The 23178-nt window shown below is 37.4% G+C and overlaps 1 long non-coding RNA gene across 1 annotated transcript; it reads left to right on the forward strand.

The window, feature by feature from the left end:
- Positions 1–5810: 5810 nt before the first annotated feature.
- On the forward strand, positions 5811–9863 carry LOC130459450 (uncharacterized). Its single transcript, XR_008918846.1, has 4 exons — positions 5811–5992; positions 9399–9500; positions 9574–9676; positions 9754–9863. It is a non-coding gene; the product is annotated as an uncharacterized lncRNA (long non-coding RNA).
- The last annotated feature ends 13315 nt before the right edge of the window (positions 9864–23178 follow it).

Consider the following 23178-nt stretch of genomic DNA (forward strand, 5'->3'; position numbering starts at 1 on the left):
TGGGTTTGCCAACGTTAGGGAGAGGTATCACTTCATCCTCTATCATGTCCTGGATCGTATATTTTAGATTCCAGCAGTTTTCAGTGTCATGCCCATTTCCTTGATGGAATTTGCAGTAAGTACCTTCGACCCAATATTTGCTTTTGACAGGAGGGTCACGGGTGGGGCCTATAGGTCTCAACTTTCCTTGATTGGTTAGTCTTTCAAAGGCTTGTACCAAAGTCGACCCGAGTGGGGCAAACTTTCGGTCTCGGACCCATCTTCCAGGGCTTCTTCGGGCGGGAGTCTCTTCTAAAGCATGGACTTCTTGGGCTTGGGATGTGTTACCCCGATTATAGGTGTTGTTCTTATATGTGGGTTTGCTTTGTATGGTTTTGGCGAGGTCGTCCTCGATCTTTATTCCCACATCATAAACTCTTTTGAAAGTGTCAAGTCCAAGGTACCTAAGGTGTTGTCTGTAAGCCGGGTCCAGGTTGTCAATGAATTTTTGGACCAATTATGTTTCGGGAGGCCTATTGATTAGCTGGGCCGCCTGGTCCCTCCATCTAGCAATGTAGGTCGTGAAACCCTCATTTTTCTTTTGGAAGAGAACTTCCAGCTCGCGCATGGTGACTTGGAAATCCATGTTCGACGAGTATTGCTTGATGAAGACATTGACAAAGTCTTCCCAAGTGGGGAAGAGCTTAGGGTCCTGGTGATAGTACCATTTGAGCGGCACAGGTTCCAAGGACAAAGGAAAGGCAGGTAAGTACATGGACTTGTCCACGCCTTTCAAGTTCATGGCATTCACAAAGCTCAGTAAATGATCACGGGGGTTGTCCGTGGCCTTGAACTTTGGTAAGTCAGATGAACTGAACTTTTCTGGTAGTTTGCCAGGAAGAGGTTCAGGATCGAGGGAGAAGTATTTGCTCCCCATGGTTTGCTGTAGGACCATTTTTTCAATCCTCTTCTTGTTATCGAGGTCATTTTTGGCTTGCGCAGCCGCTAAAGCTTCATTTTCCATTTTTAGTTGGCCCATGAGTCGGGTCATTTGAGCCATCTGCTCTTGCAAATTAAATCTTCGATGGACATGTTTGAAGGTGCGAATCGAGGTTGGGGAAGCGGAGATCCTTCAAATAAGGGAGGACGGACGTAGCTTGGAGTCACTAAACCTGATGTTGGCGATGTATCTTCGAGACGCACTAACCGTTGATTCCCTGATCGTCACCAAGTGGCAGGACCAGTCCTAGGCATAAGATAAGCTAAAGTTTAGGTTCCCAAAGTTTCAATCATTACTTAGTCTAGACTTCGACTCTCTAAATTGGTTTTTCACTCTTTCTTTTGTCGGTACACTTTTTGGTTTTTTTTATTTTGGTCATTCTTTGGATTTTCGAAACACTTGCCCGTGTGACATTCATAGTTATTAGCACGTTTGGTTTTGGTGCCGACCATTGTCGTCGTAGGAGGCCTAACAACGACACAAAGAGTTATTAATTTTTTCACGAGTCGCTTTTGAAATCGAGTGATTTTCTTACGCCCTCGTAGCAATTCTTTTTATGAACATTTTTTTGTGCTACGTATTTTCCTTTCGCGCGGGTACCGAGGCTGCTGCGCTTGACCAGAAGGCCAAGCAGCAACTTCAGCGCCCAGCGAGGGGCGTGAGAAATTCTGGCGCCCAGCCAGGGGCGTTGAAAATGCGTCCCTGGCTGGTTCTCGTTTTCTGTCTTCTGTTTATGCGACTTCGATTTGCGTGCTTGCCTAATAACGTCCTTTACGCGTAGCAGCGTTTGTGGGATTCGTTACAGGCCATCCCGAGCGTCGCTTATTTTTGTGGCGATCATTCGGGTTTGCGGAACACGTGTTTCGGTATAACTCTTTGGAAAATTAGTCTATGAATATTTGGGCAATTTTTAAGGTCGTTGGTTTTCCGGGATAGTTTGTCACACACAATCACATATTTCGCTACACATAACTACATTACAAACATGGATTTGAAAGTTAAACATGTCACGTAGTTTATGATAGGCTTCTATGGGTAGTATTTGCGCCTGGCTCGGTACCGCTTCTATCGTAGATCCAACACATGCCCCGGTCGAGGTAGTGTCTTCAACAGACGAATTTCGCTCAAGAGGCCAACTCGCAAGTGCAAGCCAAGGGGGCATGCAGGCGAGAGGGACCTAATGAGCGAGCGATTGGGTTCGGGATTGGTGTACTACCTGCACAAGTACCGAGTGGGCAACATGCGCGGCGTATGCACCCCCCTATTGGCGGAAAAAGGTATCCTTAGTCCCAACTCCCGAGGGAGCCGAGATTCGTTATGCGGTTCTGCCCGTTCACATTAATATGCTGATTTTCAGGTCGTCCCAACTTGATGGGGAAATAAACGCGGGGTAGGATCGTTTCACCCTTTGGCTATTTTGATTACCTACAAGCACGAGTATTTCCTTCACTATCCCCAGTGGAGTCGCCACTGTGAGGGGGTCGAAAAAGCACGAGGCTAATGCGTGATCTTGTCCCTCGTGGGTGTGACGATTCTTTTATTCAATCAAGTGTAATTGGATTTCCTGTGAGTATACACCCAATTGACTAGTAATATAGGAGTCGCCATTCAGTTTTTAACGACAATGAGAAAAACTGACAAAACCCGGTTATCGTGACATAAAGGGAGTGCAATTATGTTTGACCACGACGGCCGTAGGTTCCCTTGTGATCCCTGGTGTGGGGATCTCTCAACATACACCCGCAAGGTAGAGATTGAGGGTTCGGGGGACTGTACCTACCGAGAGGAGTACTTCGCTCGTCGATAACTCTAGAGGCAAGATATCCTTACTAGCTCAGCATAAATAATTGAAGGGACATGCGTTAACTATTAAACTAATCTGAGTTGATTTTAGCAATATGCAACATATAATACTAGATCGACCGTGATTATCTGATTTAAGTAGTATTAGGGGACCTAGTATGATAATCCAATTTCCTGGAAATATTATATTTGTTTGGCGTGATAGAACAATCAGATTTAGTTAGTTTAACAGTTCATAAAAAGGGCGAGGAAAGCAGTTAAATCATCGAAAAGGGACACATTACGACGCACCCTTGAGAGGTGCGTCACGGTTCTCAGAAAACTAACCACTTTGACTTTGCTATTTCTCCTTTTTATTTAACAAATCTCAATTATGGGACAGGATACGTTCTGTTTGATTTATGGATCGATTGCGACAGAACGCGTGAATAGTTTCGCATCGTGAGGCTTAGGCTAAGGGTTGGAGTCAATACTCAGAATATGAATTGTGTGTTCTTTTCACGTCGAATTTAGGGCTGTATTTATAGGGAAGAGTTCGTGAAAAAATAGAATTGCAGAGGTCTAATCCATAAAGAATTAGGAAAAAACACGTACCCAGGTATTTTCAGCGCCCTGGCCTGGGCGCCAAAGATTTCGGCGCCCAGAGCCAGGCGTTGAAAATAGGGTCTGGGCTGTTTTCTTAGTCAGATTCGGATTGCTAAAATCCGTAGAGTTTGAGACTTAATCGAGTCTTTTAGTGCGTATTAACCTTGCGACGGGATGCGTCTGGGCCCGTTACGAACTCCAGGCTCGTTAGGATTTTAATTAATACGTAACTCTTATTTCCGAATCATATTAGGAATAGGATTCTTGCAGTTTTCTATCTCATTTAGGATTTATGTTGGAATGCAACACCTAATTCTGACAGGTTTCTATCCTGATTTTCCACTTTTAGAAGCTACCTTTTACGGCAGTTACTATCTTTAGTAGGTTTCCATAAATAGCAGTTTTCTATAAATATCAGGTTTCGGGTGAAATGAAAATGGGAATTGAGATTCGTTTATTTTAAGGAGATGCGTTGTCAAGTGGAGATTTATGTTTTCATCATCGAACCTTTCCCTTTCGGGAATGGGGACAAAAGTAGGTGTCTACAGTCGTGATCTAATAAATAAAGTCCATTGACTAATCTAGTAGATCCATAAAACATCTCTTTAAAATAAAACGAGCAACTATTGTCTTTTATTAAAAAGGAAAATCCCTTAGCATCCAAGCAAGAAACAGAAATGATGTTTTTAGTAAGACTTGGAACATGGAAACACTTTTCCAGTTCCAAAACTAGCCCAGAGGGAAACGACAAATAATAAGTTCCTACAGCTAATGCAGCAATCCTTGCTCCATTTCCCACTCGTAGGTCGACTTCACCCTTGCTTAACCTTATACTTCTTCTAAGTCCCTGTGGATTGGAACATAAGTGTGAGCCACAACCTGTATCTAATACCCAAGAAGTTGAATTAACAAGTATACAGTCTATAACGAAAATACCTGAAGATGGAACGACTGTTCCGTTCTTCTGATCTTCCTTTAGCTTCAAGCAATATCTCTTCCAATACCCTTTCTTCTTGCAGTAGAAGCATTCGGATTCAGAAGTGGGTTGACTGACCTTCCTCTTTTCAGACTTGGCGCCAGTTTTCTTAGTCGGGCTGGCCTTCTTGCCACCTTTCTTAACATTCCTTTTCTTACCAGATTTCTTGAACTTGCCCCCACGCACCATAAGCACATCTTGCTTATCACTTTTGAGCGTCTTTTCAGCGGTGTTCAGTATACCGTGAAGCTTAGTGAGCGTTTTGTCCAGACTATTCATACTGTAGTTCAGCTTGAACTGATCATACCCGCTATGAAGAGAATGGAGGATGGTGTCTACAACTATTTCCTGAGAGAATTGCTGATCCAACCGACTCATATTCTCAATGAGTCCAATCATTTTGAGAACATGTGGACTTACGGGCTCGCCTTTCTTAAGCTTGGTCTCAAGAATTTGCCTATGAGTCTCGAATCTTTCGACCCGAGCCAGATCTTGGAACATGTTCTTTAACTCACTAATGATCGTGAAAGCATCTGAGTTGATGAACGTTTTCTGTAGATCTGCACTCATGGTTGCAAGCATTAGACATTTCACATCCTTGTTGGCATCAATCCAACGATTGAGGGCTGCCTGAGTGACCGTCGCCCGCGGCTTCGGGCATCGCCTCTTCAAGGACATACTCCTTTTCTTCCTACATAAGAACTATTTGCAAGTTCCTTTGCCAGTCAAGGAAGTTTTTCCCGTTCAACTTCTCCTTTTCGAGAATTGATCGGATGTTGAATGAATTGTTGTTTGCCATAGTTAAAACTACAATTGAAAAAGAATAAACAAATAAATAATCATTCACAGTTTCTCTTAATAAACTTAAATTCTAGCATGCATGCATAATTTAATGTTCATTAAGCATTTTATTCAAGTTATGTGTTCCGGCAGGTGTGAATAAAATGATTCCAAGATCCTAAAACCATTGAAGAATTAAGCACATTATGTATTTAGACTCAATTCTAAAATATTTTAGGTAAGCAAAAGCCTTTTGCTAATAGTCTAGAAACTACTCACTACTACAAAAATGGGCAAAGAGACCCTTTAGAAAAGACCCCTTGATCGACAAAACAGGTCTCTTTAATATAAAAGATCTATTATTATAGATAACGGCTCTCTTATGAGACAAATGGCCCACTTTAAATTAGAGGAAAAAAATAAGAGACCCGTTATCTGACCTAACGGGACTCTAGTGCATAAATGAGATCATTTAATTGCGGCACAAAATTAAAAAAAAACACAACAGACCCTTTAGGTTAGTTAACGGGTCTCTTATGTATCAAGGGACCCACCATTCTTTTATAAAATAATATAAAATTAAATATAAAAATAACAAAAGACCTGTCATTAACATAACAGGTCTCTCTATTTTCATTCATTTCCTAGCGCTGAACTTTCGCATAACCCAATTTCACCATAGCTATTTTGTCTTTTCCCTTTTCTTCTTCTTCCCTGGACATACAGGCGAGTAGGGCAAGGAAATCATTCGCGAAATCATCACAAACTCACCACCACCGGCGAATCTACCACCGAAGAAATACTTTACGGTCGACGACTTCATTACCACCGGCGACCTCAACACAATCTCTAGCGAACTACAAATTTAGGTTTTTGTTCTCATCTCTCTCTTCTTTTCTTTAATTTTTGGTTTCGGATTTCTGAATTTCATGTGGTTTACTCGATTTTTGAATTCAATTTGTAATTTATGCTACAAGTTAGGATTTTTTCCTGAAATTTTCAACTTCAATTTCAACCATGGAGTTGGGTTTTTCCCCCTTGAATTTATGAAATTTCAATTGATGCAATTTTGTGTTTAAATGTTCATGTAATTCCAGTTTCATGGTGAAAGTGTTTCTCCATGGTTTGTTGAATACTGTTTTTGTAGAGTTTCTTGGCATGAGTGAGACACTTGTTTGAAAGCTTGAACAAGGTTGAGACTCTGATAAAAGATGTTATAGAAGAGGTGTGGGTCATTGCAAATATTATTATGTTATCCTTTGTTTGAGATTTGTTGCTGTTATATTTCTTTCTTTGCTGTTGGGTTATATTACTAGGTTTTTTGATAAGTTACCAGTCAAGACTCTAGACCATTATCTGAAAATATTATTGTGCTCGAGGATTTTGTTTAGAGTGCTGCTGTATCTTTTTCTACTAATGATGAAATAAATTATCATCTTTGAGGAATTAAAGGCTTGAGAAATTTACAGAGTAAAACCTGTAATTCTGATTTTTTAATAGGGATAGATGTACAAGTAGGAGACTAGGGGTATACATTTGTGTGTATGACCGAAAAGAATCTTCCACAAGGGAAGAAATTTCCCTGTCTGTAGAGAAGGCCACTTCCCTATGTGTCATAAATAATGCAACATCACTGAACATTTAGAATACTGAAGGTGGTTCCAAAAACTGCAACACTAGCAATCTAGCATACAGTAACTAAATGTCTAAACCACATAAATAAGATAAAATTAGACATCTTCTGTAACATAATTGCGTAATTATACATGCTGGATACACATTCTTCATTAACCTTAAAGGTAATGATACTATAAGGGTCTTTGGTTCTTTTTATTTTATTTTAATTTGGGAAAGTAAGCTTTTCGTTCCATCAAAAAACCAAGATATACAACCTAAAAGTCCTTTTCCCTCGGATAAACCTTCTAGGAAGGACTCTCTTACAGTAGAAGGGACTAAGAGACCCAGAAACAGGCCCACCCAGGTCTTAAACAGACCAACTGTATGTCATTACAAACTATAAATTCAGGCTTCGTCATGGTGACTAATTTTCTTACTTTGTGTAATTGTTATCCTACTTTTTACAGATTTTTTTAATTTGGTGTACAATGTTATCAATCTGCATGATTCTGAAGTGTAGTAAAGAATTGTTTCTTACTTTCCAAGAATCAGTATAATATATCACTCCTGCTATGACTTACATAGCCACTCTTTTGCCAAACTGGGAGCACCTTGTTGAAGCACCAAAATAAGAGTCCTGAAATTCACATCATTGTTTCATGCCACCAAATAACAGGCCTGAGGTTTTGTTACCAAACATGGACTAAACTGTAATTTTAGATTTTCTGTAGATAGTCATGTCAAAAAATAAGTTGTACGGTTTTATAAGTTTGTATTGATATTTCCTGTAGATAGCACAAAATGTAAGGAAAAAAGTTTAGCTTCACGGTAATCTTATGGAGGGTGATGGGTTCAGAAAAGGCAAATGAAATAGCTGCTTATTATATTCTATTCAATTTCTTGACCTTTGTTTTTCAATGGGAAAGAGGGGGTGGGGCTAAGAGTATTTCTCCTCAAGTTAGACTGCTAAAAATTTCTAACCATTTCCTACAAAATCTCAGAGATGTCTTCCACCCAGTCACCAACAATTTTCGTGTTGTATTAACTATTAAAGCTTCAATTCTAAGAAGCTTACAACCCAATTAACCAGAATTCTGAGAAGCTTTTAGGTAGTTTGTTAGCTCAAACAAGATACCTGTTGGAATGATTAAAGCTTTCAAATATGGTGGAATATGATAAAAAAAAATGACAATATTGCACCAATGGTTTGTCACTCTTTCAGCATAGCAAAAAGTAGTTCTCCAAGTGTTCAGGTGGGTTGTAGATTGTCAAACATCAGGTTGATGGTCAACCGGCTCAAGAATTGAGTGTCTGGTTAAGCCATTTGATTAGGCTGTGGCGATGAGTGTGTTTTCGGAGTTTCATTTGACATGTGTGTACGTGTTAAAAAATGGTTAGAGGTTGTTTTAGGAGAATGATAAGTACCTAGCAAAGATGAATGGATCAGGAAATTAAATTGGTTGCGATCACCATTTTAGAATTAGCGGTAGTTCCAGTAGCAGAACATGGAAATTTAATTGGATATCAGATACTCAGGAGTTAGGATGACCGTAACATCTGAAACTCAGATTGCTAGATGAATCTGAATTTTCTGACAAGTACTAATTTGAAGTTTCTGATATTCGTAATTTCGTACTGCTTAGTTCAGACAATCCAAGGGAAGTTCTTCGTTATTTTTCCACAACTCAACTTCTGAAAATGAAACATTGTCTTCACCTTCACTCTTTTTGTTCATCACCTGAAATTAGAGAAGTCATCAGGGTAAACAACATAATTAGTTGGACCAAATATATCATGCAGTATGTGATATCCATTCTAATAATTGATGTTTCTTTTACTGCTTACGTGTTTGTTGATGATCTTAAGAAATGATTGAACATGGAATACATACATATATCTTGTGTGGATATCTGGATAAGGTAAAAAAAATGTGATCTCTAAACTTTGTTTAACATAAGCTAGATATGATTAATACAGGTAACTAATACTTGTTGAATTAGTTAAGGTTTTTGCAAAACGAGATCACGAAAAACAAAGTCCAAGAAGAATTTGGATTTTTTGTCCTCATAAGCTAACACTGGTTAAACTTCGTCCCACCATGCACACAAAATAGGTGAATCATTCAATTACCGAGCAAAGTAAGAAGAAATATATACTTGCCCCAATCCGTCAAGAGTAAGTACATCTATACTATTTATTTATCTTAATGCTTTGAATCAGTCTCATTTTTCCCTTTAAAATAATGTTTTCCTTGTTTATGAAGTATAAATAATTGGATGTTGGTTGTCATTTATGAAGAGGGGAAGAGTTTATCTTCGATTCCATGGCCGATAGGTAGTTAGACAATTTGCATAACAAAGACTCCTTGTCTGTGTAAGTATATCTAAACAGTTATGGCAATATATTTTATAGTCCTTTTTCCATGCTTTTCCTCCTCTCGTTCTATGTGCATGTATACTTGGTTTGAATGAAATGAATGTAGCTGGTTTATTGTACATACCATAGAAAAATGTAGCAATATGATTGCGAAATGGACGACCAACTCTGTCATATCAACTGATCTATATTTCCTTAGTATGTCATGTGTAAAGTTTTCTGCTTATTTTTTGGGGAATATTGTGTCACATCAGTTTATGTTATATCTATTTTGCATTTCAGGCTTGGCTGGCATTTAGGAAGTACTTCGTAACTAATATGCCATCTGATTTGACTCCGATTTATAAGCCCATATACAAAGTTTGTAATAGTGTTCCTCAGCAGGTAATGGTTTCACAGTGCTAGCGTTAAAATGCCTTTTTCCCCCATATTCTTAATGCTTTGAATTGGTTCGTAGATCCTAAACCTGGCACATAATAAGAATGAGATACATATAAGAGTTTGTTCTCATTGACAAGTTCACAAAACGAGTTTAGCATTTGCATGCTGTAGCATTCCAGGTAATACTCTGGCCTCGTTCCTTGATTAAGACTTAATCCAACTGCATGTTGGGTTGATTACCAAGAAATTCATTTAGGAAGTTAGAGATGGGACGAAGGTTAACTACGAGGATGCATGGACATTAATTTGTGTCATTCCACACATCTGAAAGTGCAGACGCGATAGCGAGAGCTTTTGATCTTGGTATTGGCGTCAAGATGCTATCAGGTTAGCTCTATTTGGAGTATGATGGTGATGGAATTTGTTTGTTAATGATGAATTACTCCATAGTACATATTATATAAGTACAAGTTTTTACCCTTATTTTGATGTGAATATGATATTTTCCTGATATTTTGCCTACTGCACCATTCATCTCTAGAAGTTGTAAAAGAGAATTGATGTCAGATTCTTGAATTAATGGTCTGATGCATACTTCTCTCTATAATGTTGTGCCTTTTCTGGCTACTGTTGTCAAGTATTCTGTGTCCCTTAATTTGCACTGTGTAGATTAGTTATTATCCATGGTTTCTAACCCACTTCTTGTCAAAATATAGAACATGAAACTCTAAATGCTGCTTACTTTTATTGTTAACTCTTGTTACAGAAAGTTCTAGTTTTATCCGTTGAGTATACTATGAAAGTATGTGTTTGCCCTATATGTTTCTCTTCTTTTACTGACAGTTTCATGATATATATTTTGCTTCAGAATCAAGTATGGGACCTGGTAAAGGTGTAATTGGTGGCCCTGCTCTGAAGAAGGCAGTAGGAGCAACAACCAGCTAAATGGTGCGACTCCGATTATTACTTTTAGTGAATCAGCTTAACGTGTACAAGTTTTTATGTATTTTGGATATCACATTTTTTTTTGTGGGGATTTGGATCACAGTTGATGTGAAGTAAGAAATACTTTTATTTCGGTAATAGTATTAATTATTTATAGTATTATCAAGCATGTTCAATGCTGAATTTCCAGGCCAAAATATGGCTCGTTGATATTTTTTTTAATTAAAAAAATTGAAAAGAGACCCATTATCTATAATAGGGCTCTCTCATGTATAATAAATAAATATTAAAAAAATCCCAAAGAGACCTCCTATCTGACATAGGAGGTCTGAATTTTCTGTATATAAAAATATTAAAAAAATAAACAAAGAGACCCCCTTTCTCTAATAAAGGGTCTCATCTTTCTTAATAAGAGACCTCCTTTAATGAGGGGGTCTCTTTATCAAAGAGACCTCTGAGATAGAGACCTGTCCAAAGGAGGTCTATTAGGCATATTTGGACAGGTCCCTTTGCCTATTTTTGTAGTAGTGACTCTTGGTTAATAGGTACGTCTAAGAACTTATTAGGTAAACCTATCAATTTTGCCACGACATAAAAGGACTCCTTACTTATATCGTTGAGTTTCACCAAAACTAACATGTACTCACAATTATTTGTGTACCTTACCCCTTTAGGATCAATAAGTAACACCGCGCTGAGCGTAAAACTATTACTAGATTGATGTAAAGGTTATCCAAGTAAGTGTTATTTTGGCATGGCACCTTTTAACTCAATTTTTAAAGTTTGGAACTTAAGGTTCTTACTATGTTGGTTAGAGTTTAACGGAACTAAAATCCTTAATCATGCAACATAATCAAGCCATAATCTCATGCATAATTAAGACATATTTAAAGCAATAAATAACTTAAAGCATGCATAAGATAAATGTGATCTAGTATGGCCCGACTTCATCTTGCAACTTCAACTTCAAAGTCCGTCTTGAAAATGGATTGGAAACTCCGTCTTGAATTTCACCATGGGAGGCGCCATTTTCTTCAAATAGGATAAGCTATAATTAAACTAATTACAACTATTTGATGGTACGCAGACCATATTTGAATTGAAAAACAAACTTTGGTGCATTAGACCAATTACATTCAAATTAATGGTACGCATACCATATTTCCTATCCTATTTGGGCCATACTAGTCACTTCATAACCTGCAAAACAGTACATATACAATATCTACCATTCACCCATTCATTATCATGAATGGCCCACATAGCTTGTTAGTAAAACACATTGTTATGCATCACATAAATATTTGCAGCAATTAATCAAGGGGACCAATAATCTACCAATTATTCAGTCCTTATTAATTCTAATCAAGTTGTTTTAACCTTGAAGGATTTGTAGACCTAATCAAGAGTTTATGACTAAAAATTCTCCCTCTTAAACCAATAACTTTATATGCTTTACTAATTTTAAACATAAAAATGTATTTCTAGTCTAACCGAAAACATACAAGTTTAATTAAAATTTAAAGCTCATATAAAATTATAATCGAATCAATTTATTTAATTTATTTTCAGTTGAATTAAATGAACTTAAAGTAATTCAAGGTTCTTAATTTTAGTAAAATAATTAGTATAAATTAAAATTTATAATAATTATAATATTCAAAATTAAAATCCGAGAAAACAATTTAAATTATTAATTTTAAAATTAATTAAAATTATTTCTGAACTGAAAATCTAAAATTAAAAACAAAACATATCAATTGTCGCAAGACGAGGCACTTGGGCTTGCGCCCAAGCCCCATCGAACTACGAGGCCCCCATGCCCCGTGCCATTGATTGTTGCACAGGGTCTTGCATAGCCACACCGCACACACAGCCATATGCCATGCACACACGCAGCCATGTTGGCTACGCTGCGCGCAGCCTTGTGCTGTGTCGTGGCTGCCTACCTCTCGGCGGGCCAGGTGCGTCATGGCGCAGCACATCGCTGCCCACACGCATCTTGCTCGTCGGATGTGCTTGCCCATTGCCCTCGCCCATCGCCTAGCATGCATGCCTAGGCTTCGAGCCTTGCGTGCCGCCTAGCTTGTTGCTCGCTGCATTCGTACCGCACGGGCGACGAGCTCCCTTGCTCGCCGTCGCGTGCCCGCACTATACAACACCCCTTAAGGGTAACACGTAGCTTCAATTGCTTTATGCGTGCAACATTTATGAGCGTATTTCATAAAAATTTAAAATTTTTAATTCAAAATTAATGACAAATTAATAAATCATATTAATTTCATAATTTTAGGGCGAAAAATCGAAAATTTATTAATCAATTAATTTCCGATTAACTTGGATTCAAATCTAGGTCATAAAAATTTAAAATTTATCATAAATTAACAATTTTTATGGTGGTTTTTAATCATTGATACTTAATTAAATCATTAATTAATTATGAAAATCAAATCAATTCTAAATTATTCGAATTTCAACAAATTATTCACAATTACAAATTAGGTTGTATAATTAACAAGTCTAGGCATTTAAATTTGTTAAACATATACAGTAGGTCAATCAAAAATTCAAGATTTATCAACAAGAATCGCAAATATTCAATTTAACATCTTAAAATTACAAACTTTTGCGTTCGAAAAACTAAAACCTCCGAAAATTCATAGTTAGGCTTCGAATTTGGGAATTCTGGGTTCGGCCTAAAAATAGTGCTTTTGTCAAAATTTTAGAATGCCATTTACATGCGGAATTGACACAAAAATCACTCGATTTGGTTGAGTAACGAATAAACTGCCGAAAAACTGCGTACATATAATTAAATAAACGCAATTTGCAATTAATTAACAATTACGAAAATTAATCACCCCTTTTTAATTCTTTGCAAATTTGTAAAATTTAACCATATTTAAGCATTTATAGATCATGAAATTAATAAGGGGCACGTGATACCACTGTTAGGTTATGATACATATGAACAACATAAATCATGCGGAAAAACCTTAATGCCAGGATACATATTAATTGCACATAATCATATAATTAGTCTAGGATGCATACACTTTGTAGCGTGCCCTCCCTAGCTGCGCCCGAACCGAACAAGAACAATTCTTAGGACTCCAAGTGTTGTCCCTCCGTAGAAAGTGTACAGCACGTCCGGATCCGCCTTATGATTGACCAACTAGAATCGCCCTTAAGGTACCATTTATTTTCGGCTAAATAGGGCAAGTGTTATGGCTGATTTTTCTGCTTAAAAATCCTAACTTTGAATAATTGAAAACTTGTATATAAATTTGTGACCCTAGGCGCATATTTATAGAGTATGGAAAAGGATTTAGAATCCTATTAGAATACCAATTAGTTTAATTAGAATCCCTTTAGGACTCTATTAAATAAATTCTATCTACTAAGATTAGGATTTAATCATAGAACGAATTCTTATAGCTTTAGGATTCGTATCGCACACAACCGCACACGAGCACGAGCACCGCACAGCCCGCGCAAGCCTCGCGGCCCACGCGAGATGCACAGCTCGCAGCCCATTTGCTCGCAGCCCACATAGCTCGCGCGCGCACCATGCCTTGCTGGGCCTGGCCTTGCGCTGGGCCTTGTGAGGCTTTGGCATGTGTGTTGGGCGCTTGGCTTGCTGGGCGCGGGCCTGGCTTCGTGCTGGGCCTTCGTCTAGCAAGTCTCGTCCGATGCTAATTCGTACGATGCGCTTCCGATTAACTTACCGATTCCGGAATTCATTTCCGATACAAACAATATTTAACATTTCCGATTCCGGAATTAATTTCCGTTTCGAACAAATATTTAATATTTCCGTTTACGTATTATTTTCCGATTCCGATAATATTTCCGATTCTGACAATATTTCCGATTCCGGCAATATTTCCATTTCCAATAATATTTTCCGATACGTACCATGTTTCCGTTTCCGGCAACATCTGCGACTTGGATAATATTTATATTTCCGATAAAATCCATATTTTCGTTTCCGGCAATATCATCGTTTTCCGGAGTATTCATTTACTTGCCTTTGACGATCTTAGCTCCCACTGAAACCAAGATCCGTCGATTCCGAATATCCATAGATGGAGTATTTAATGCCATTAAATACTTGATCCGTTTACGTACTATTTGTGTGAACCTACGGGTTCAGTCAAGAGTAAGCTGTGGATTAATATCATTAATTCCACTTGAACTGAAGCGGCCTCTAGCTAGGCATTCAGCTCACTTGATCTCACTGAATTATTAACTTGTTAATTAATACTGAACCGCATTTATTAGACTTAATATTAAATGCATACTTGGACCAAGGGTATTATTTCCTTCAATTAGTCACTAGTAAGAAGGATTAAAGAAGAAACATAAAGTTATGTCATGTGCTTTTCAGAATCAATTTATATCATTTGGTTTTATAGGAATTCTGTTGTTTTTAAGAAGGTTTTTAAATCAGTAAATGCTTTTGTAAAAGAGATCTTGTTTAAGGTCTCTTGTAGAAGCACTAATTAGATTATTGGTAATATCTTAGGTTGGGTTGGTGCCTCTGTTAGAGGTGATTTTTTTTGGTGGCCCTCGATTAATGTAACCTTGATGTTTCAAGGTCTCTTTTGTAGTTAATAAAATCATTGTTAATTGCCAAAAAAAAGAAAGCATAAAGTTATGTTATGAATTATATGCTATATCAAGGTTCTAAGAATGATCATAACGTTTACCTATAAAATTTCCTATTACATAACGTATATTAATAATTATATATCTTATTACTATACTATTTTTCGTATAGATATGGATACATATTGGATAGATCTACCCACTGGCCACCCTGAATATATCGATGGTTGTATGCAATTCATTGCGTTTGCCAAGCAAGGTCTATTCGAAGGAAAAATTTGATGTCCATGTAAGAACTGTAAGGTGGATAAATGGTTCCCGGTTAATGATGTAGAGCGACATATTTTGTTTAAGGGGTTTTATAAGTTGTATAGAAATTGGATCTTTCATGGTAAAGGGGATATCAGCGTATGTTAGGGAGTGATGGAGGGAGTACTAGTGAAGGATCCCTTGGTAATCAAAGTGGGTTTGTAGGTCGAGATAATATGGGAGGACTATTACGATCATATTTTAATGTTAATGTGCCACCCAATATTAACTTTTGAAGCAAGAGAGGATGGTGAATGGACTGAGGAGCCCGTGTCATATGACACATATGTTAAATATGATGACTCTACAATAGAAGAAGATGCGACATATAAGAAGCTACTTCAAGCTTCTGAGGAGAAATTATATGAGGGGTGTATTAATTTTTCAAAGTTATCTTTTCTTCTATACTTTTTTCACTTGAAGTGTATGAATCACTGGTCCATTGAATCTTTCAATATGCTCTTAAAGCTGATTTTAGATGTATTTCCTCAAATACTTGATTTTCCCTCGTCTTATTATTACAGTAAGAAAATGATAAAAGACTTGGGCCTTGGGTATGAAAAAATTGATGCGTGTCCTAATGATTGTATGTTGTATTGGGGTGAATTTTTAGAGAAAGACAAGTGTCATGTTTGTGGTTAATCGAGGTGGAAAACAACCAAGGGTAAGAAGGGTGACGATGTAAGTGATCAAGGTACGAATACTTGTAAGAAAGGTGTTCCAGCTAAGGTAATGCGATATTTTCCTCTTATCCCAAGACTAAAAAGAATCTACATGTCATCAGAAGCAGTAAAAGATATGAGATGGCATGATACAGAGCGATTGGGTGAAGATGATAAGAAGATTTTAAGCCATCCTTCCGATGCCTTAGCCTGGAAGGCATTTGATGAGCGTCATAGAGATTTTGCATTAGACCCTCGTATTTTTCTATTAGGTCTTGCGAGCGATGGGTTTAATCCTTTCCGTTTAATGAACACTACTTATAGTACATGGCCAGTGGTGTTGATTCCTTATAATCTTCCACCATGGCTATGTATGAAACCATCTTCTTTCATTTTGTCCACACTTATTCCCGGAAAAGCAAGTCTTGGAAATGATATTGACGTGTATTTGCAGCCATTAGTTAATGAATTGAAATGGTTGTGGGGAGGGGTTGAAGCTTTTGATGCTTTTGACGGAGTGAAATTTAATTTGCGTGCGGCTTTTCTTTGGACTATTAATGACTTTCCTGGCTATGCAATGCTCTCTGGTTTGAGCACAAAAGGTTACAATGCATGTCCTATATGCATGGATTCCACACCCTTTGATAGATTTGGGAACAAGATTTGTTATTGTAGCTATAGAAAATGGTTACCCGCAGATCACCCATATCGACGTCAGGGTGAAAAGTTTTGTGAGAAGTTTGGAACTAATGACTTGGGTGAAGCCCCATCTCGTCCTAGCGGCACTGATATATTCAGTCAACAAGAAAAGGTCGAGTATGTTTATGGAAAGTCAAAGGCACCACCGAAAAAGAGATAAAGAGGACATACTGATAACAATGATGTCCAAGATGAAATTGTCTTTGGTACCAAGAGAAGCATATTATTTGATTTGGTGTATTGGGAGCATAATCTTCCAAGGCATAATTTAGACGTTATGTACATTGAGAAAAATGTGTATGAGAATCTTTTGGGAACACTTCTTAGTATGGATAAGAGTAGAGATAGTAGGGATGATCGAGAAGCCCTTGAAGCATTGAAAATACAGCATCACCTTTGGCTTAGTACTGATCATAATGGAAGTGAATACATGCCTCCAGCTTCCTATTCTATGTCTAGGGAGGAAAAAGAGAGATTCTTAAATGTTTTGAAGAAACTTAAAGTTCCGGATGGATATGGATCCAACCTTTCTAGTTGTATGAATATGAAGCAAATGAAGTTGATTAAGCTCAAATGTCATGACAATAATGTTCTAATGCAAGATATCCTTCCTGTTGCCTTAAGAGCTTCTAACGCTACAAAAGTGATTGACTTGTTAGCTAGATTATCTTCCTTTTTCAAAAAGTTGTGCTCTACTACTATTGATCCAGATGATTTAGACCGTCTTCAAGATGGAATTGTTTTAACTCTTTGTCAGTTGGAAATGGAGTTTTTGCCTTCATTTTTCACAATCATGGTCCATTTGTTGATTCACTTAGTGGAGGAGGCTAAACTTGGTGGACCAGTGCAATACATATGGATGTATCCCATTGAAAGGTTTATATCTTACCTATGTGAATTATATTTTTTTATTAAATAATTTACATTTATTATATACAAATATTTTATTTGAAAGGTATTTGTCCCATTTGAAGTCACATGTAACCAATAAAGCCCAACCTGAAGGATCTATTTCGGAAGGCTACCTCTTATAGGAGACAATTAGGTTTTGCTCGAGATATCTTCAAGGTGTTAAGACCATCTTCAACATGCCTAAAAGGATGGATGATGACATTTCAAATTCTGATGATTACTTGTTTAATTCCGGCGGTCGAGTCATTGGAAAGGAGGTCAGCATTCGCCTTGATGGCCAAAGCTTAAAACAAGCCCATCGCTACGTTTTACTTCACTCTGATGAGATCAAAGGGGATCTAGAGTAAGTATTATGTTGGTTTTCTTTTGAATAAAAATTTTTGTAATAAATCACTCTTATGTTTTTTCTTCTTCCAGGAAGTGAATTTTTATCCGAGAAGGGTCAAATGAACTTAGAAATTTCCGTCGCGGAGAGTAATGAAACTAAATGGATCATCAATGAATTTGGAGGGTGGCTGCGAAACAAGGTTACTTAAGTCTTTTAATGTTAATACATACTTCTGTTTTTGGAAAAATAAACTTTATTTGATATAATTAAGTATTATCGTAGGTACATTTCATAGATGCAACCACCGAAGATGGGAAACTAAGAAAAGTTTTGGCGGGTGGTTTGCATTATTATGGTAGAAAATTAAAAGGATGCATAATCAATGGATACAAATTCGTTTCCACTGATCGCGATTGTCGTCTTTTGACACAAAATTCTGGAGTTATGGTTGAAGCGGATGGAGTGGCATACTACGGAAAAGTGATGGATATCTATGAATTAAATTACTATGGAGATTATAAAGTTGTATTGTTTCGTTGTGATTAGGTAGACATTCGTAGGGGTGTAAGAACATATCCAAACGGCGGAGTATGTGTCAATTTCTCTAAATTGATTCATACTAGCGATTATTGCAAGATGATCCATTTGTATTCTCATCTCAAGCAAAACAAGTTTTTTACATAGAAGATGAGATACAAAAATGATGGTTCCATGTTGTTAAGAATAAGCCTAGAGATTTGTTTGATTTAGGTGATTCTTTACCAGTAGCGGAAGAGGGTGGGGCCGATTGATCATGATTATTTATTTTATGCCGTTATTCTTCGTATTTGTATTCTATTGATTCAATCTATGGAATTATTATCTTTTATTTTCAATGTATTAGTTATATCATGCTCTTTTCCTGAAGCTCTTGGGTTACTCTCTTGTATTGTCTCTTGGTTTTTTACGCCGTTATTCTTTGTATTTGCAGAACAATGTTTAATCTTATATCATTCACCTTAATTAGGTTTGCAGATTAACACATTTATTTCTCTGTACACCCATATATAGTGATGACCCTATGGATGGTTTCACCCCTATGAATATCTTCACAATGTAGCATGGCTGAAGTTCGTAGCGAATTCAATTTTCAAAATAAAACTAACAAGAATTCCCTTAACAACAATTGAACCTGAATTTTTGGTTCAATGTAGTTTAGATTGAAATTTACTTTCAGAGTTAATAAACGGGGCTATGTTAGCTGTTTTAGTCCCTTAATGGCGAGTCTGTAGTGTTTCTGCAATAAGTGGGTTGGGAGCCTGTTGGCTTGCTTCTGCTGGGCTAAGTGCAGGCTGAGCATTTGCATATGTGTTTCTGGTTTCAAGCTGAGTTCAGCCTTTTCTTCTAGTTGTTCTAGGTAGGGTTCTCTGTTCTGTTCTGATGTGTTCTGATGTTTTGTTCTGATGTGTTCTGATGTTATGTTCTGATGTGTTCTGATGTTATGTTCTGATGTATGCAGGGGGCTGGTTTTTTTCCTCTTGCAGTCTTGTTTTTTCCTCTTGCAATCTGGTTGCAGGCGCGTTATCTGTTGAGGTCTGCTACTGTCTTTTTACGTTACAGTTGATTCTTTTGTGTTGACTGGCTTCTTCAGTGTTTCAGCTTGTATATGATATAGTGGTCATTGGGTAATGAAAATGGAGGATGAATAGAAGTTGTGAATATACTAGGAAATTTTTAACTTCATCAGAATTAGGGGAGTGTGGCTACCTTGGTCTTAGATTAGCAGAATCTCGGGCTGTCAACCAAAGAATTATTGGCAGTAGGCACTTCCCGCCTGCTATGCTAATATTTATGAGTAGATTGCTTTAGCAACTCAGTAGCAGGAAACTTACTGTTTAGAAGCTTAATATAGCTGTGGAGTTGAGACTCTTGATAGAATGGATAGATGTGTGTGTGTGGCGGAGGATGTTTCGATGCGTTGCTTTGAAGTAGACATTAAATCTGGTTGTGTAGGAAGCTTCCTGGGATATACCAAGTCAACTTACCTTTCACGTTCCTTATTTATAACAAATTTTACTTGTAACTGATATAGTGGTCATTGGGCAAAGTTAAATCGTGAGCATAGTTTACTTGTTAGTATTATTCGGAATAAATTTGCAAACAAACATGTTTAAGTTGTGGCATCGTAGTAGGGGCTCGAGATCGAACAAGGGTATGAAGGAGGGTCCTGGTTTGAAGTTTGGGGTAGTGAAGGTGTTGGGGTTGTGCTAAGGGTCTGATTTGGTTTTGGCACAGGAAAACATTAGGAACATTAGAAAAACATTAGCATCAGTCTGTGATAGAGTGCCTACTTGTAAGTTGTAAGGAAGACATGTGGGACAAGTAAAATACGCGAGACTGTTTTGTCTGAAGACTTGAAGAGTAAAATAAGCAAGTTGTTAAGTCAATCTGCACATCAGGTAATAATGTGAGATTTAAGAGTCAACGCAGCATAGTAAAAGTTTCTAACAGAATCACATTTGAAAGTATCAGTTTCAAATCAAGAAATGGAGACCATCATCGAAAAAAGTAATAAACACATATACGAAGTATATAGCAAACTAGTCAAAGTTTCACTTCAATGCAGAGACAGACACCCCACGACTCATTTACATAAATCATTTAGGTTATTGTTTAAATCCAACTATCTGTCGAAAAAAAACTAGTATACCTTGTATATTTACCCATCCTTCAGATAGTATATTATACCAGACAAATTAATAGACTGTGTGAAGTGAGATCTTAGAGCAGAGATAGGATATAAAAAGTTATCCACAAGCATCGCCACAAATACCTGCTCAACATGACATTCAAATAGGAAAAAAGTTAGCCACAGATTATGGACCACATTACAAACAACTACAAAAAAGAGCGTCACTTATGATAAGTGGTATCAATGATCTTGTCCACAAACGCAATTTCAACTATTAACAGACTAACAGTCCATGAAAACAATGCTAAGTGTTGTTCTGAATACATTATAAACCACTGAATTTCAGCTCTTTACTTTTGACTCTGAGTAAACCAACTCCAGCTCTTGTATTCAGACTTGGTTAGAATGCATAATAAGGGATTGGTCTATTCATTAGAACATTCAAACGGAACTGAAAACCTGAAGAGTTGGACTTGTTTGGCTGGCTCAGGCCAAGATCTTGATTGGCTTTTGTAATAAACTGTCAAATTTTGTTCAGTACACGATGTTTCATAAGCCAAACAACGCTAATTAAGGGAACAACTGTTTGGGCAGCTCTATAAGCTAAAGACGAAAAGGTCGGGCCCTTGTTCAGTACACGGCTAACTCTCACGTTAGCTGTGCAGTTCATCTGTATCAAGCTTTCGAGTTGAAAGCCTTGAAATTGCGTAAAGTTTGTCCGTGATTCGTGATTAGTTTGATGCTCCATCTTGTTATTGCTATTCATCTGCCTTTAAATTTATAGATTGCCTCTCTAAGAATAGTACGTGGTAAGTTCCTGCATCAAATGTGAGGGTGACAGACTTATATAGTGTCACCAATCACCCATAATTATATCTAGAAATGAGTTTATGATGATCAGTCAATACCAAGTATCTGAAAGGTAATACTTGGAATGTATAAACAAATGCCAGATTTCCTGACCAATAGTTGTGTCGGTGAGTTAATTTGCAATGTTTCTTAGCAATGTTTCTTCAGGAACACAATTTTTTACTATTTTTGTTAAGTAGTTCAATAGTGTACCACCTACCAATTGACACGTTTTGATAGATCAGGTTGCCTGGTCGTAAGTTTCAGTCACTCAATCTGGGCTGTCTGTTACATTGTTTCAGAAGACAGCTTGTCCTTTTTTGTTTGCACTTCTCATTCTGAACTGTTAATATAATCCTTTTTCCTTACTAGTTTTAGGACTAATTCTTTTATGCTGGTTACTTGACTGAATTGCCCTTGGTTAAGTTGCTGCCCTCTTGGCTGAGTTTCCCTTCCCCTTTCTTCTGCTGTAAGTGTGAATAATAGGCAGTCTAGCTTGATTCCTTGCATAGTCCTAATATCTTATTTTACTAGCAGATTGTAAAAACTAATGGCAAGAATCTCATGTTGATGTTAAATGTAAATCATTCCTTATTGAGTTTAAAGTTCAAACAGATTGTAAGAAATAATGACAGGAGATGAGCATTAAAACAACTCAAGTTCAGTAAACCTAATAGATTGAGTTCGAGAAACGGGTTCAATCTTAAAGGAGATTAAACTGATACAGGGGAAATGACTAAAATGGTGTTCATTTGCTTGGGGTTTGGAAAATGTTGATATGAGTGCATCTCTTTTATCATTTGATCATATATGTAATATTTTAGATAAAGGAGTTCCATGGGGGACAACCTGTAAGATTTCTTTTCCCATGCATGAGTAGGCATTGTTTCATGGATTCAAACCTTATTTACAATCAAGTTTTTAGCTTGTCAATATCCATCTTGCTCCATGTTGGCTGAACACTTGCTTTATGTGTCCACCCCCGCGAAACACTTAATTAAATGAATTTCACTTGTTCATTGATTGGTTGCATACTTAGACAAGGATTAATATTTGTCTGTTGCTTTATGTGTCCTGCACGCCTGCTGTTGCCTTTTGATATGTTTTGACATTAGATCTGATACAGATTACAGAGAGAACATGGAGTTAGTTATCTGAATCTTGAAAGCTTAGTACAGAAATAGTTGGTCTTTTTGCCCTTGTTGTTTGTCTGCTGATATATTTGACATAGATCTTATGCAGAAGAGAACACTTAAAATTGTTAAGGCAACATCTATTCTAAGATAAGAATGTAATCCCTTCTTGTTTCGTAAGCTCATATGTATGTGTGCGCATCATTTTTTTTATTCATGGCCGATTGCGTTTCTTACTTGCTGAACAGGAACTAAAAAGTATGACTTACAGTACTAAAAGAACATTTTTAGCTACCGACGAAAGATCGAGCCTTGGTAATCGAAGTCACCCAAACCTTCTGATCCATCACCCAAATCTTATGATCCATCCACCCAAGACTGGGGACCGTTCACCCCTCCAACACTTGGAGCATCACAATCATTTGGGTCCATATCACAACCCATCAAACAACCCACATTTGCTAAAAACCCATCCTACATCATCTCCTTCCATGGGTGCACCACAATCATCCATGCCTCAGTCTACTTCCATGCTTTCAAAGAAAAAACTTAAGACATCATC

Source organism: Spinacia oleracea, chromosome 4 (genome assembly GCF_020520425.1).
Source record: "Spinacia oleracea cultivar Varoflay chromosome 4, BTI_SOV_V1, whole genome shotgun sequence".
Lineage (NCBI taxonomy): Eukaryota > Viridiplantae > Streptophyta > Magnoliopsida > Caryophyllales > Amaranthaceae > Spinacia > Spinacia oleracea.